This window comes from Leiobunum rupestre, chromosome 3, assembly GCF_980474605.1.
Source record: "Leiobunum rupestre chromosome 3, qqLeiRupe1.1.hap1, whole genome shotgun sequence".
In the NCBI taxonomy this organism is placed as follows: domain Eukaryota; kingdom Metazoa; phylum Arthropoda; class Arachnida; order Opiliones; family Sclerosomatidae; genus Leiobunum; species Leiobunum rupestre.
The window spans coordinates 60,393,274-60,406,021 of record NC_143386.1 but is presented as its reverse complement, the minus strand read 5'-3'; the positions used below and the strand labels follow the sequence as shown (position 1 = coordinate 60,406,021).

Genomic DNA, 12,748 nt, shown 5'->3' with positions numbered 1-12,748 from the left:
CCCCAAAGTGACAAACTTATGGAACAATATTATAGACTTATGGTAGAGCCTATAACATTCCCCAAAGTGGCAAACTTATGGAACAATATTATAGACTTATGGTAGAGCCTATAACATTCCCCAAAGTGGCAAACTTATGGAACAATATTATAGACTTATGGTAGAGCCTATAATATTCCCCAAAGTGACAAACTTATGGAACAATATTATAGACTTATGGTAGAGCCTATAACATTCCCCAAAGTGGCAAACTTATGGAACAATATTATAGACTTATGGTAGAGCCTATAATATTCCCCAAAGTGACAAACTTATGGAACAATATTATAGACTTATGGTAGAGCCTATAACATTCCCCAAAGTGGCAAACTTATGGAACAATATTATAGACTTATGGTAGAGCCTATAACATTCCCCAAAGTGGCAAACTTATGGAACAATATTATAGACTTATGGTAGAGCCTATAACATTCCCCAAAGTGGCAAACTTATGGAACAATATTATAGACTTATGGTAGAGCCTATAATATTCCCCAAAGTGACAAACTTATGGAACAATATTATAGACTTATGGTAGAGCCTATAACATTCCCCAAAGTGGCAAACTTATGGAACAATATTATAGACTTATGGTAGAGCCTATAACATTCCCCAAAGTGGCAAACTTATGGAACAATATTATAGACTTATGGTAGAGCCTATAATATTCCCCAAAGTGACAAACTTATGGAACAATATTATAGACTTATGGTAGAGCCTATAACATTCCCCAAAGTGGCAAACTTATGGAACAATATTATAGACTTATGGTAGAGCCTATAATATTCCCCAAAGTGACAAACTTATGGAACAATATTATAGACTTATGGTAGAGCCTATAACATTCCCCAAAGTGGCAAACTTATGGAACAATATTATAGACTTATGGTAGAGCCTATAACATTCCCCAAAGTGGCAAACTTATGGAACAATATTATAGACTTATGGTAGAGCCTATAATATTCCCCAAAGTGACAAACTTATGGAACAATATTATAGACTTATGGTAGAGCCTATAACATTCCCCAAAGTGGCAAACTTATGGAACAATATTATAGACTTATGGTAGAGCCTATAATATTCCCCAAAGTGACAAACTTATGGAACAATATTATAGACTTATGGTAGAGCCTATAACATTCCCCAAAGTGGCAAACTTATGGAACAATATTATAGACTTATGGTAGAGCCTATAACATTCCCCAAAGTGGCAAACTTATGGAACAATATTATAGACTTATGGTAGAGCCTATAATATTCCCCAAAGTGACAAACTTATGGAACAATATTATAGACTTATGGTAGAGCCTATAACATTCCCCAAAGTGGCAAACTTATGGAACAATATTATAGACTTATGGTAGAGCCTATAATATTCCCCAAAGTGACAAACTTATGGAACAATATTATAGACTTATGGTAGAGCCTATAACATTCCCCAAAGTGGCAAACTTATGGAACAATATTATAGACTTATGGTAGAGCCTATAACATTCCCCAAAGTGGCAAACTTATGGAACAATATTATAGACTTATGGTAGAGCCTATAACATTCCCCAAAGTGGCAAACTTATGGAACAATATTATAGACTTATGGTAGAGCCTATAATATTCCCCAAAGTGACAAACTTATGGAACAATATTATAGACTTATGGTAGAGCCTATAACATTCCCCAAAGTGGCAAACTTATGGAACAATATTATAGACTTATGGTAGAGCCTATAACATTCCCCAAAGTGGCAAACTTATGGAACAATATTATAGACTTATGGTAGAGCCTATAATATTCCCCAAAGTGACAAACTTATGGAACAATATTATAGACTTATGGTAGAGCCTATAACATTCCCCAAAGTGGCAAACTTATGGAACAATATTATAGACTTATGGTAGAGCCTATAATATTCCCCAAAGTGACAAACTTATGGAACAATATTATAGACTTATGGTAGAGCCTATAACATTCCCCAAAGTGGCAAACTTATGGAACAATATTATAGACTTATGGTAGAGCCTATAACATTCCCCAAAGTGGCAAACTTATGGAACAATATTATAGACTTATGGTAGAGCCTATAACATTCCCCAAAGTGGCAAACTTATGGAACAATATTATAGACTTATGGTAGAGCCTATAACATTCCCCAAAGTGGCAAACTTATGGAACAATATTATAGACTTATGGTAGAGCCTATAATATTCCCCAAAGTGACAAACTTATGGAACAATATTATAGACTTATGGTAGAGCCTATAACATTCCCCAAAGTGGCAAACTTATGGAACAATATTATAGACTTATGGTAGAGCCTATAATATTCCCCAAAGTGACAAACTTATGGAACAATATTATAGACTTATGGTAGAGCCTATAACATTCCCCAAAGTGGCAAACTTATGGAACAATATTATAGACTTATGGTAGAGCCTATAACATTCCCCAAAGTGGCAAACTTATGGAACAATATTATAGACTTATGGTAGAGCCTATAATATTCCCCAAAGTGACAAACTTATGGAACAATATTATAGACTTATGGTAGAGCCTATAACATTCCCCAAAGTGGCAAACTTATGGAACAATATTATAGACTTATGGTAGAGCCTATAATATTCCCCAAAGTGACAAACTTATGGAACAATATTATAGACTTATGGTAGAGCCTATAACATTCCCCAAAGTGGCAAACTTATGGAACAATATTATAGACTTATGGTAGAGCCTATAACATTCCCCAAAGTGGCAAACTTATGGAACAATATTATAGACTTATGGTAGAGCCTATAACATTCCCCAAAGTGGCAAACTTATGGAACAATATTATAGACTTATGGTAGAGCCTATAATATTCCCCAAAGTGACAAACTTATGGAACAATATTATAGACTTATGGTAGAGCCTATAACATTCCCCAAAGTGGCAAACTTATGGAACAATATTATAGACTTATGGTAGAGCCTATAACATTCCCCAAAGTGGCAAACTTATGGAACAATATTATAGACTTATGGTAGAGCCTATAATATTCCCCAAAGTGACAAACTTATGGAACAATATTATAGACTTATGGTAGAGCCTATAACATTCCCCAAAGTGGCAAACTTATGGAACAATATTATAGACTTATGGTAGAGCCTATAATATTCCCCAAAGTGACAAACTTATGGAACAATATTATAGACTTATGGTAGAGCCTATAACATTCCCCAAAGTGGCAAACTTATGGAACAATATTATAGACTTATGGTAGAGCCTATAACATTCCCCAAAGTGGCAAACTTATGGAACAATATTATAGACTTATGGTAGAGCCTATAACATTCCCCAAAGTGGCAAACTTATGGAACAATATTATAGACTTATGGTAGAGCCTATAACATTCCCCAAAGTGGCAAACTTATGGAACAATATTATAGACTTATGGTAGAGCCTATAATATTCCCCAAAGTGACAAACTTATGGAACAATATTATAGACTTATGGTAGAGCCTATAACATTCCCCAAAGTGGCAAACTTATGGAACAATATTATAGACTTATGGTAGAGCCTATAATATTCCCCAAAGTGACAAACTTATGGAACAATATTATAGACTTATGGTAGAGCCTATAACATTCCCCAAAGTGGCAAACTTATGGAACAATATTATAGACTTATGGTAGAGCCTATAACATTCCCCAAAGTGGCAAACTTATGGAACAATATTATAGACTTATGGTAGAGCCTATAATATTCCCCAAAGTGACAAACTTATGGAACAATATTATAGACTTATGGTAGAGCCTATAACATTCCCCAAAGTGGCAAACTTATGGAACAATATTATAGACTTATGGTAGAGCCTATAATATTCCCCAAAGTGACAAACTTATGGAACAATATTATAGACTTATGGTAGAGCCTATAACATTCCCCAAAGTGGCAAACTTATGGAACAATATTATAGACTTATGGTAGAGCCTATAACATTCCCCAAAGTGGCAAACTTATGGAACAATATTATAGACTTATGGTAGAGCCTATAACATTCCCCAAAGTGGCAAACTTATGGAACAATATTATAGACTTATGGTAGAGCCTATAATATTCCCCAAAGTGACAAACTTATGGAACAATATTATAGACTTATGGTAGAGCCTATAACATTCCCCAAAGTGGCAAACTTATGGAACAATATTATAGACTTATGGTAGAGCCTATAACATTCCCCAAAGTGGCAAACTTATGGAACAATATTATAGACTTATGGTAGAGCCTATAATATTCCCCAAAGTGACAAACTTATGGAACAATATTATAGACTTATGGTAGAGCCTATAACATTCCCCAAAGTGGCAAACTTATGGAACAATATTATAGACTTATGGTAGAGCCTATAATATTCCCCAAAGTGACAAACTTATGGAACAATATTATAGACTTATGGTAGAGCCTATAACATTCCCCAAAGTGGCAAACTTATGGAACAATATTATAGACTTATGGTAGAGCCTATAACATTCCCCAAAGTGGCAAACTTATGGAACAATATTATAGACTTATGGTAGAGCCTATAATATTCCCCAAAGTGACAAACTTATGGAACAATATTATAGACTTATGGTAGAGCCTATAACATTCCCCAAAGTGGCAAACTTATGGAACAATATTATAGACTTATGGTAGAGCCTATAATATTCCCCAAAGTGACAAACTTATGGAACAATATTATAGACTTATGGTAGAGCCTATAACATTCCCCAAAGTGGCAAACTTATGGAACAATATTATAGACTTATGGTAGAGCCTATAACATTCCCCAAAGTGGCAAACTTATGGAACAATATTATAGACTTATGGTAGAGCCTATAATATTCCCCAAAGTGACAAACTTATGGAACAATATTATAGACTTATGGTAGAGCCTATAACATTCCCCAAAGTGGCAAACTTATGGAACAATATTATAGACTTATGGTAGAGCCTATAATATTCCCCAAAGTGACAAACTTATGGAACAATATTATAGACTTATGGTAGAGCCTATAACATTCCCCAAAGTGGCAAACTTATGGAACAATATTATAGACTTATGGTAGAGCCTATAACATTCCCCAAAGTGGCAAACTTATGGAACAATATTATAGACTTATGGTAGAGCCTATAACATTCCCCAAAGTGGCAAACTTATGGAACAATATTATAGACTTATGGTAGAGCCTATAATATTCCCCAAAGTGACAAACTTATGGAACAATATTATAGACTTTTGGTAGAGCCTATAACATTCCCCAAAGTGGCAAACTTATGGAACAATATTATAGACTTATGGTAGAGCCTATAACATTCCCCAAAGTGGCAAACTTATGGAACAATATTATAGACTTATGGTAGAGCCTATAATATTCCCCAAAGTGACAAACTTATGGAACAATATTATAGACTTATGGTAGAGCCTATAACATTCCCCAAAGTGGCAAACTTATGGAACAATATTATAGACTTATGGTAGAGCCTATAACATTCCCCAAAGTGGCAAACTTATGGAACAATATTATAGACTTATGGTAGAGCCTATAATATTCCCCAAAGTGACAAACTTATGGAACAATATTATAGACTTATGGTAGAGCCTATAACATTCCCCAAAGTGGCAAACTTATGGAACAATATTATAGACTTATGGTAGAGCCTATAATATTCCCCAAAGTGACAAACTTATGGAACAATATTATAGACTTATGGTAGAGCCTATAACATTCCCCAAAGTGGCAAACTTATGGAACAATATTATAGACTTATGGTAGAGCCTATAATATTCCCCAAAGTGACAAACTTATGGAACAATATTATAGACTTATGGTAGAGCCTATAACATTCCCCAAAGTGGCAAACTTATGGAACAATATTATAGACTTATGGTAGAGCCTATAACATTCCCCAAAGTGGCAAACTTATGGAACAATATTATAGACTTATGGTAGAGCCTATAACATTCCCCAAAGTGGCAAACTTATGGAACAATATTATAGACTTATGGTAGAGCCTATAATATTCCCCAAAGTGACAAACTTATGGAACAATATTATAGACTTATGGTAGAGCCTATAACATTCCCCAAAGTGGCAAACTTATGGAACAATATTATAGACTTATGGTAGAGCCTATAACATTCCCCAAAGTGGCAAACTTATGGAACAATATTATAGACTTATGGTAGAGCCTATAATATTCCCCAAAGTGGCAAACTTATGGAACAATATTATAGACTTATGGTAGAGCCTATAACATTCCCCAAAGTGGCAAACTTATGGAACAATATTATAGACTTATGGTAGAGCCTATAATATTCCCCAAAGTGACAAACTTATGGAACAATATTATAGACTTATGGTAGAGCCTATAACATTCCCCAAAGTGGCAAACTTATGGAACAATATTATAGACTTATGGTAGAGCCTATAACATTCCCCAAAGTGGCAAACTTATGGAACAATATTATAGACTTATGGTAGAGCCTATAATATTCCCCAAAGTGACAAACTTATGGAACAATATTATAGACTTATGGTAGAGCCTATAACATTCCCCAAAGTGGCAAACTTATGGAACAATATTATAGACTTATGGTAGAGCCTATAACATTCCCCAAAGTGGCAAACTTATGGAACAATATTATAGACTTATGGTAGAGCCTATAACATTCCCCAAAGTGGCAAACTTATGGAACAATATTATAGACTTATGGTAGAGCCTATAATATTCCCCAAAGTGACAAACTTATGGAACAATATTATAGACTTATGGTAGAGCCTATAACATTCCCCAAAGTGGCAAACTTATGGAACAATATTATAGACTTATGGTAGAGCCTATAACATTCCCCAAAGTGGCAAACTTATGGAACAATATTATAGACTTATGGTAGAGCCTATAATATTCCCCAAAGTGACAAACTTATGGAACAATATTATAGACTTATGGTAGAGCCTATAACATTCCCCAAAGTGGCAAACTTATGGAACAATATTATAGACTTATGGTAGAGCCTATAATATTCCCCAAAGTGGCAAACTTATGGAACAATATTATAGACTTATGGTAGAGCCTATAACATTCCCCAAAGTGGCAAACTTATGGAACAATATTATAGACTTATGGTAGAGCCTATAATATTCCCCAAAGTGACAAACTTATGGAACAATATTATAGACTTATGGTAGAGCCTATAACATTCCCCAAAGTGGCAAACTTATGGAACAATATTATAGACTTATGGTAGAGCCTATAACATTCCCCAAAGTGGCAAACTTATGGAACAATATTATAGACTTATGGTAGAGCCTATAACATTCCCCAAAGTGGCAAACTTATGGAACAATATTATAGACTTATGGTAGAGCCTATAATATTCCCCAAAGTGACAAACTTATGGAACAATATTATAGACTTATGGTAGAGCCTATAACATTCCCCAAAGTGGCAAACTTATGGAACAATATTATAGACTTATGGTAGAGCCTATAACATTCCCCAAAGTGGCAAACTTATGGAACAATATTATAGACTTATGGTAGAGCCTATAATATTCCCCAAAGTGACAAACTTATGGAACAATATTATAGACTTATGGTAGAGCCTATAACATTCCCCAAAGTGGCAAACTTATGGAACAATATTATAGACTTATGGTAGAGCCTATAACATTCCCCAAAGTGGCAAACTTATGGAACAATATTATAGACTTATGGTAGAGCCTATAATATTCCCCAAAGTGACAAACTTATGGAACAATATTATAGACTTATGGTAGAGCCTATAACATTCCCCAAAGTGGCAAACTTATGGAACAATATTATAGACTTATGGTAGAGCCTATAACATTCCCCAAAGTGGCAAACTTATGGAACAATATTATAGACTTATGGTAGAGCCTATAATATTCCCCAAAGTGACAAACTTATGGAACAATATTATAGACTTATGGTAGAGCCTATAACATTCCCCAAAGTGGCAAACTTATGGAACAATATTATAGACTTATGGTAGAGCCTATAACATTCCCCAAAGTGGCAAACTTATGGAACAATATTATAGACTTATGGTAGAGCCTATAACATTCCCCAAAGTGGCAAACTTATGGAACAATATTATAGACTTATGGTAGAGCCTATAATATTCCCCAAAGTGACAAACTTATGGAACAATATTATAGACTTATGGTAGAGCCTATAACATTCCCCAAAGTGGCAAACTTATGGAACAATATTATAGACTTATGGTAGAGCCTATAACATTCCCCAAAGTGGCAAACTTATGGAACAATATTATAGACTTATGGTAGAGCCTATAATATTCCCCAAAGTGACAAACTTATGGAACAATATTATAGACTTATGGTAGAGCCTAGGGCCGCCGATCCAACCCTGCCGCCGCCGATAAATTTTGATCCCGCCTACGAATTATTTTTGAGATTTTCTATGTAACTTTATTTTTATTTCCTTCAAAAACATTTTGGAATTTTTTTCTCCAAATTTTGAAAAAGGGGGGGGGGAGAAACTTTTTCCCCTTCGCGCGAGATAATGTTTTATCAGTGGGTGATCTTATTTGAAAATTGCTCCTTTAAAAACGGAAGAGGTTTAAGGCCATCCATTTTATCAAATAATGAAGTTACTCGGATGCTTATTACAGGGCTCTCACCTGGTCCCTAAAATCCATAAAATCCCCTACTTTTCTTCGAGGTCCCTAAACCACCTTAAAATCGGAATTTGGTTCCAAAATCACCGTATTTCTAGTCAATTTGGTGAAAAGTACCATCGGCTTATAATATTGAACCAGAATTGTATCGATTCATGTTTCCTATAATGTACGTTAGGTGGCGCCACGAGCTCGGCTAAATTGAAAAATTCGGTAAAATTCTTAATGACTTAAAATAGGTCATTTTTGTGATAAAATATTTTTACAAATTAAAACTAAGTCAGTGATAGAAATATTCTATTTTAAAAGTCATTTTTGTAAAAATTAAAGTTTAAATAAAGATCTCATTTTTATTTAAATGGTCCCTATTTGGTTCCTACTTTTCAAAATTTGGTTCCTATTTCATTTCTATTACACCCTATATTTTAACTCAAAAGTCTGAAGAAATTAAAATAGTTGATATTTTACCCTTAGATATTTTATTTTTAATCAATAAAAATGGTTCTTAATTTTAATTTAATTTTTCGGTTATCAACTTTATTTTGAACAATTTTGACAACCGTTTGTTGTATAATTAATTTTCTTCTATTTCCCCTCCCAATTTTATTTTCATATTTACTTATATTTCACTGATAAATTTCCTATAATTCCTTTAAAGGATTTTAAAATATTCTGGGGTCACCCTGCAAATGTTAAAAGCGGAAATATGCTTCACGTAGTCACATTAGGGTGGCGTTATTTCTGTGAAGAAAATAAGTACAGGATTGCCACATTACTTGGAAAAGGCAGGGAATTTGAATATTGTTCTAAAACTGAGGGTAAAGGCAGGGAATTTGAATATTGTTCTAAAACTCAGGGTAAAGGCAGGGAATTTGAATATTGTTCTAAAACTCAGGGTAAAGGCAGGGAATTTGAATATTGTTCTAAAACTCAGGGTAAAGGCAGGGAATTTGAATATTGTTCTAAAACTCAGGGTAAAGGCAGGGAATTTGAATATTGTTCTAAAACTCAGGGTAAAGGCAGGGAATTTGAATATTGTTCTAAAACTCAGGGTAAAGGCAGGGAATTTGAATATTGTTCTAAAACTCAGGGTAAAGGCAGGGAATTTGAATATTGTTCTAAAACTCAGGGTAAAGGCAGGGAATTTGAATATTGTTCTAAAACTCAGGGTAAAGGCAGGGAATTTGAATATTGTTCTAAAACTCAGGGTAAAGGCAGGGAATTTGAATATTGTTCTAAAACTCAGGGTAAAGTCAGGGAATTTGAATATTGGTTTGAAAATCAGGGAAATGCAGTTGGATTTTAAAGATTGGTCTAAAAATCAGGGAAATGCTGGGTATTTTAAAAATTTGTATAAAAATCAGGGAAATGCAGGTTATTTTAAAAATTCGGCTAAAAATTAGGGAAAAGCAAGGGATTTTAAAAATTGGTCTAAACATCATGGAAATGCAGGGGGATTTTAAAAATTGGTCTACAAATCAGGGAAATGCTGGGTATTTTAAAAATTCGTATAAAAATCAGGGAAATGCAGGTTATTTTAAAAAATCGGCTAAAAATTAGGGAAAAGCAGGGGATTTTAAAAATTGGTCTAAACATCATGGAAATGCAGGGGGATTTTAAAAATTGGTCTACAAATCAGGGAAATGCAGGGGGATTTTAAAAATTGGTCTACAAATCAGGGAAATGCCGGGGAATTTAATTTCAGTTGCTAAAATATAGGCTAAAAACACAAAAATGTGTAACAAAATAAGTCATGTATTTAAAAACAGAAAATAAGTCATCGAAATCCTGAAAAAGTCAGGAAATTACCCTGGTGGCATACTTATTATCAATATGTTACTTATGATATAGGAAGGACTATGGCCTCGGAAAGACAATTAAACTAGCTATTATTTATAAACATTTTAAAGGTTTCGCTACCAAAACCATACGTTCGGTCACAGGGGGAACAAATATATTAGTTTTCGATGTTGTGGTACTTCGTTATTGTTTTCGGAAAGCATGGATTAAAATTTCGATATTAAAGTTTTGTGTTCCTTAAACGCGCATATTACTATTTTAGAATTTGCAGAAGTAATATGACTTTAGTAAGGAGTTCCTAGTATTAGCGAGTAAGAACGTCTTTAGAATACTGAGAACGTACGAGACAATCCTTCATCTAATATTTGTCTTTCATTAATATGTAATCGATTAAGAAAAATTCTAATTTAACTCTTAATCTATTTCTTATAACTCTAATTAAATCTAAATTTAACGACTTAATCTCAATCATCGTGTCAATAAATAAATATTTTAAAAGAAGTCGGTAGCAATAATTTATTTACTTAAAGAAGAACCTGGGACTGCAACCTATAGCTTCCGTGTTATGATGTTTTACCGACGCCCCACCCCTTTTCAGGCTCCATTTTGATTTTAGCTCTAGGACTTAATCTCTTGTAAGGAATACGAAACGTTATTCATCAGAATTATTATATTAATTACTTATTACAAGAATGTATTTATTTATACCTAGGGAGAATGTCTATGTCGAGACGTTTTTTAGCCTTTCTCTCAATCCACCCGTTGGTCCCCCCAGTACGCTCATCCGCTTAAAATAAAACGAATAGTCCCGGTATTTCATTGGCTGCTTAAAATTTACGTCACCTAACGCGATGGAAATCAAACGCAGGGAAGGCGTTCAACGTGCCCGGCGATTGTCGCAACAGAATCATTCTTCCTAAATATAAATAAATACATTCTTGCTTATTATAAATGTATTATTTTTCAATAATTATATTAATTAATTATTATAAATGTATTATTTTTCAATAATTATATTAATTAATTATTATAAATGTATTATTTTTCAATAATTATATTAATTAATTATTATAAATGTATTATTTTTCAATAATAATATTAATTAATTATTATAAATGTATTATTTTTTAATAATTTATTAATTAATTATTATAAATGTATTATTTTTTAATAATTTATTAATTAATTATTATAAATATATTATTTTTAATAATTATAATTATTCATTATTATAAATTATTATTTTTTAATAATTGTATTAATTCATTATTATAAATATTATTTTTTTGATAATTATAATTATTCATTATTATAAATATATTTTTTTAATAATTTTAATTATTCATTGTTATAAATATATTATTTTTTAATAATTATAATTATTCATTATTATAAATATATTATTTTTTAATAATTATAATTATTCATTATTATAACTATATTATTTTTTTAATAATTATAATTATTCATTATTATGAATATATTATTTTTTTTTAATTATAATTATTCATTATTAGAAATATATTATTTTTTAATAATTATAATTATTCATTATTAGAAATATATTATTTTTTAATAATTATAATTATTCATTATTAGAAATATATTATTTTTTAATAATTATAATTATTCATTATTAGAAATATATTATTTTTTAATAATTATAATTATTCATTATTATAAATATATTATTTTTTTTATAAAATAATAATAAATTAATATTATGTAATTTTTAAAACAGTATTTTTCGTTTTTGATTAGAATATTTTAACTTCTAATATAATTCGGCTGCCTCGTGACAAAACCAAGTAAATGCCAATTTGGAAATTTTAAGTTAGTTGTAAATTTAAATGTAAATGCGAATTGTACATTTACTCTAAAAATTCCAACCTCCCAAACAATTTGCTAATACCAGTAAATACAACACTTACATTTCCATAAGAAGTATTGTAAATAGAAATAAAAAAAAAATATTTATCACGAATTTCAAAACAAATGTCGTTTAATAGGTTTTGTAAGTAGTGTTAGGTGTTGTTGTTTTTTTTGTAATAACTTTAAGCATGAATCCATATCTCTACTTGGAATGCTTATCCTGGCGTATCGCGTATGGTAAGATCACTCTGACGGCTTTGGCCCCGCCTACGAGAGTAAAAATTCCCTCTGCGCGCGCTCCCCTCTCACGTAGTTGTTGTTTGTTAAATAATACATAGTGACGTCAAAAAACCGTCAG

General features: G+C 32.1%; 1 protein-coding gene across 1 annotated transcript in view; it reads left to right on the top strand.

The window, feature by feature from the left end:
- The window catches only part of Galphao (G protein alpha o subunit), an 86,918-nt gene that overhangs the window by 59,750 nt on the left and 14,420 nt on the right, over positions 1–12,748 (top strand). The gene's annotated exons all lie outside the window — the stretch shown is intronic.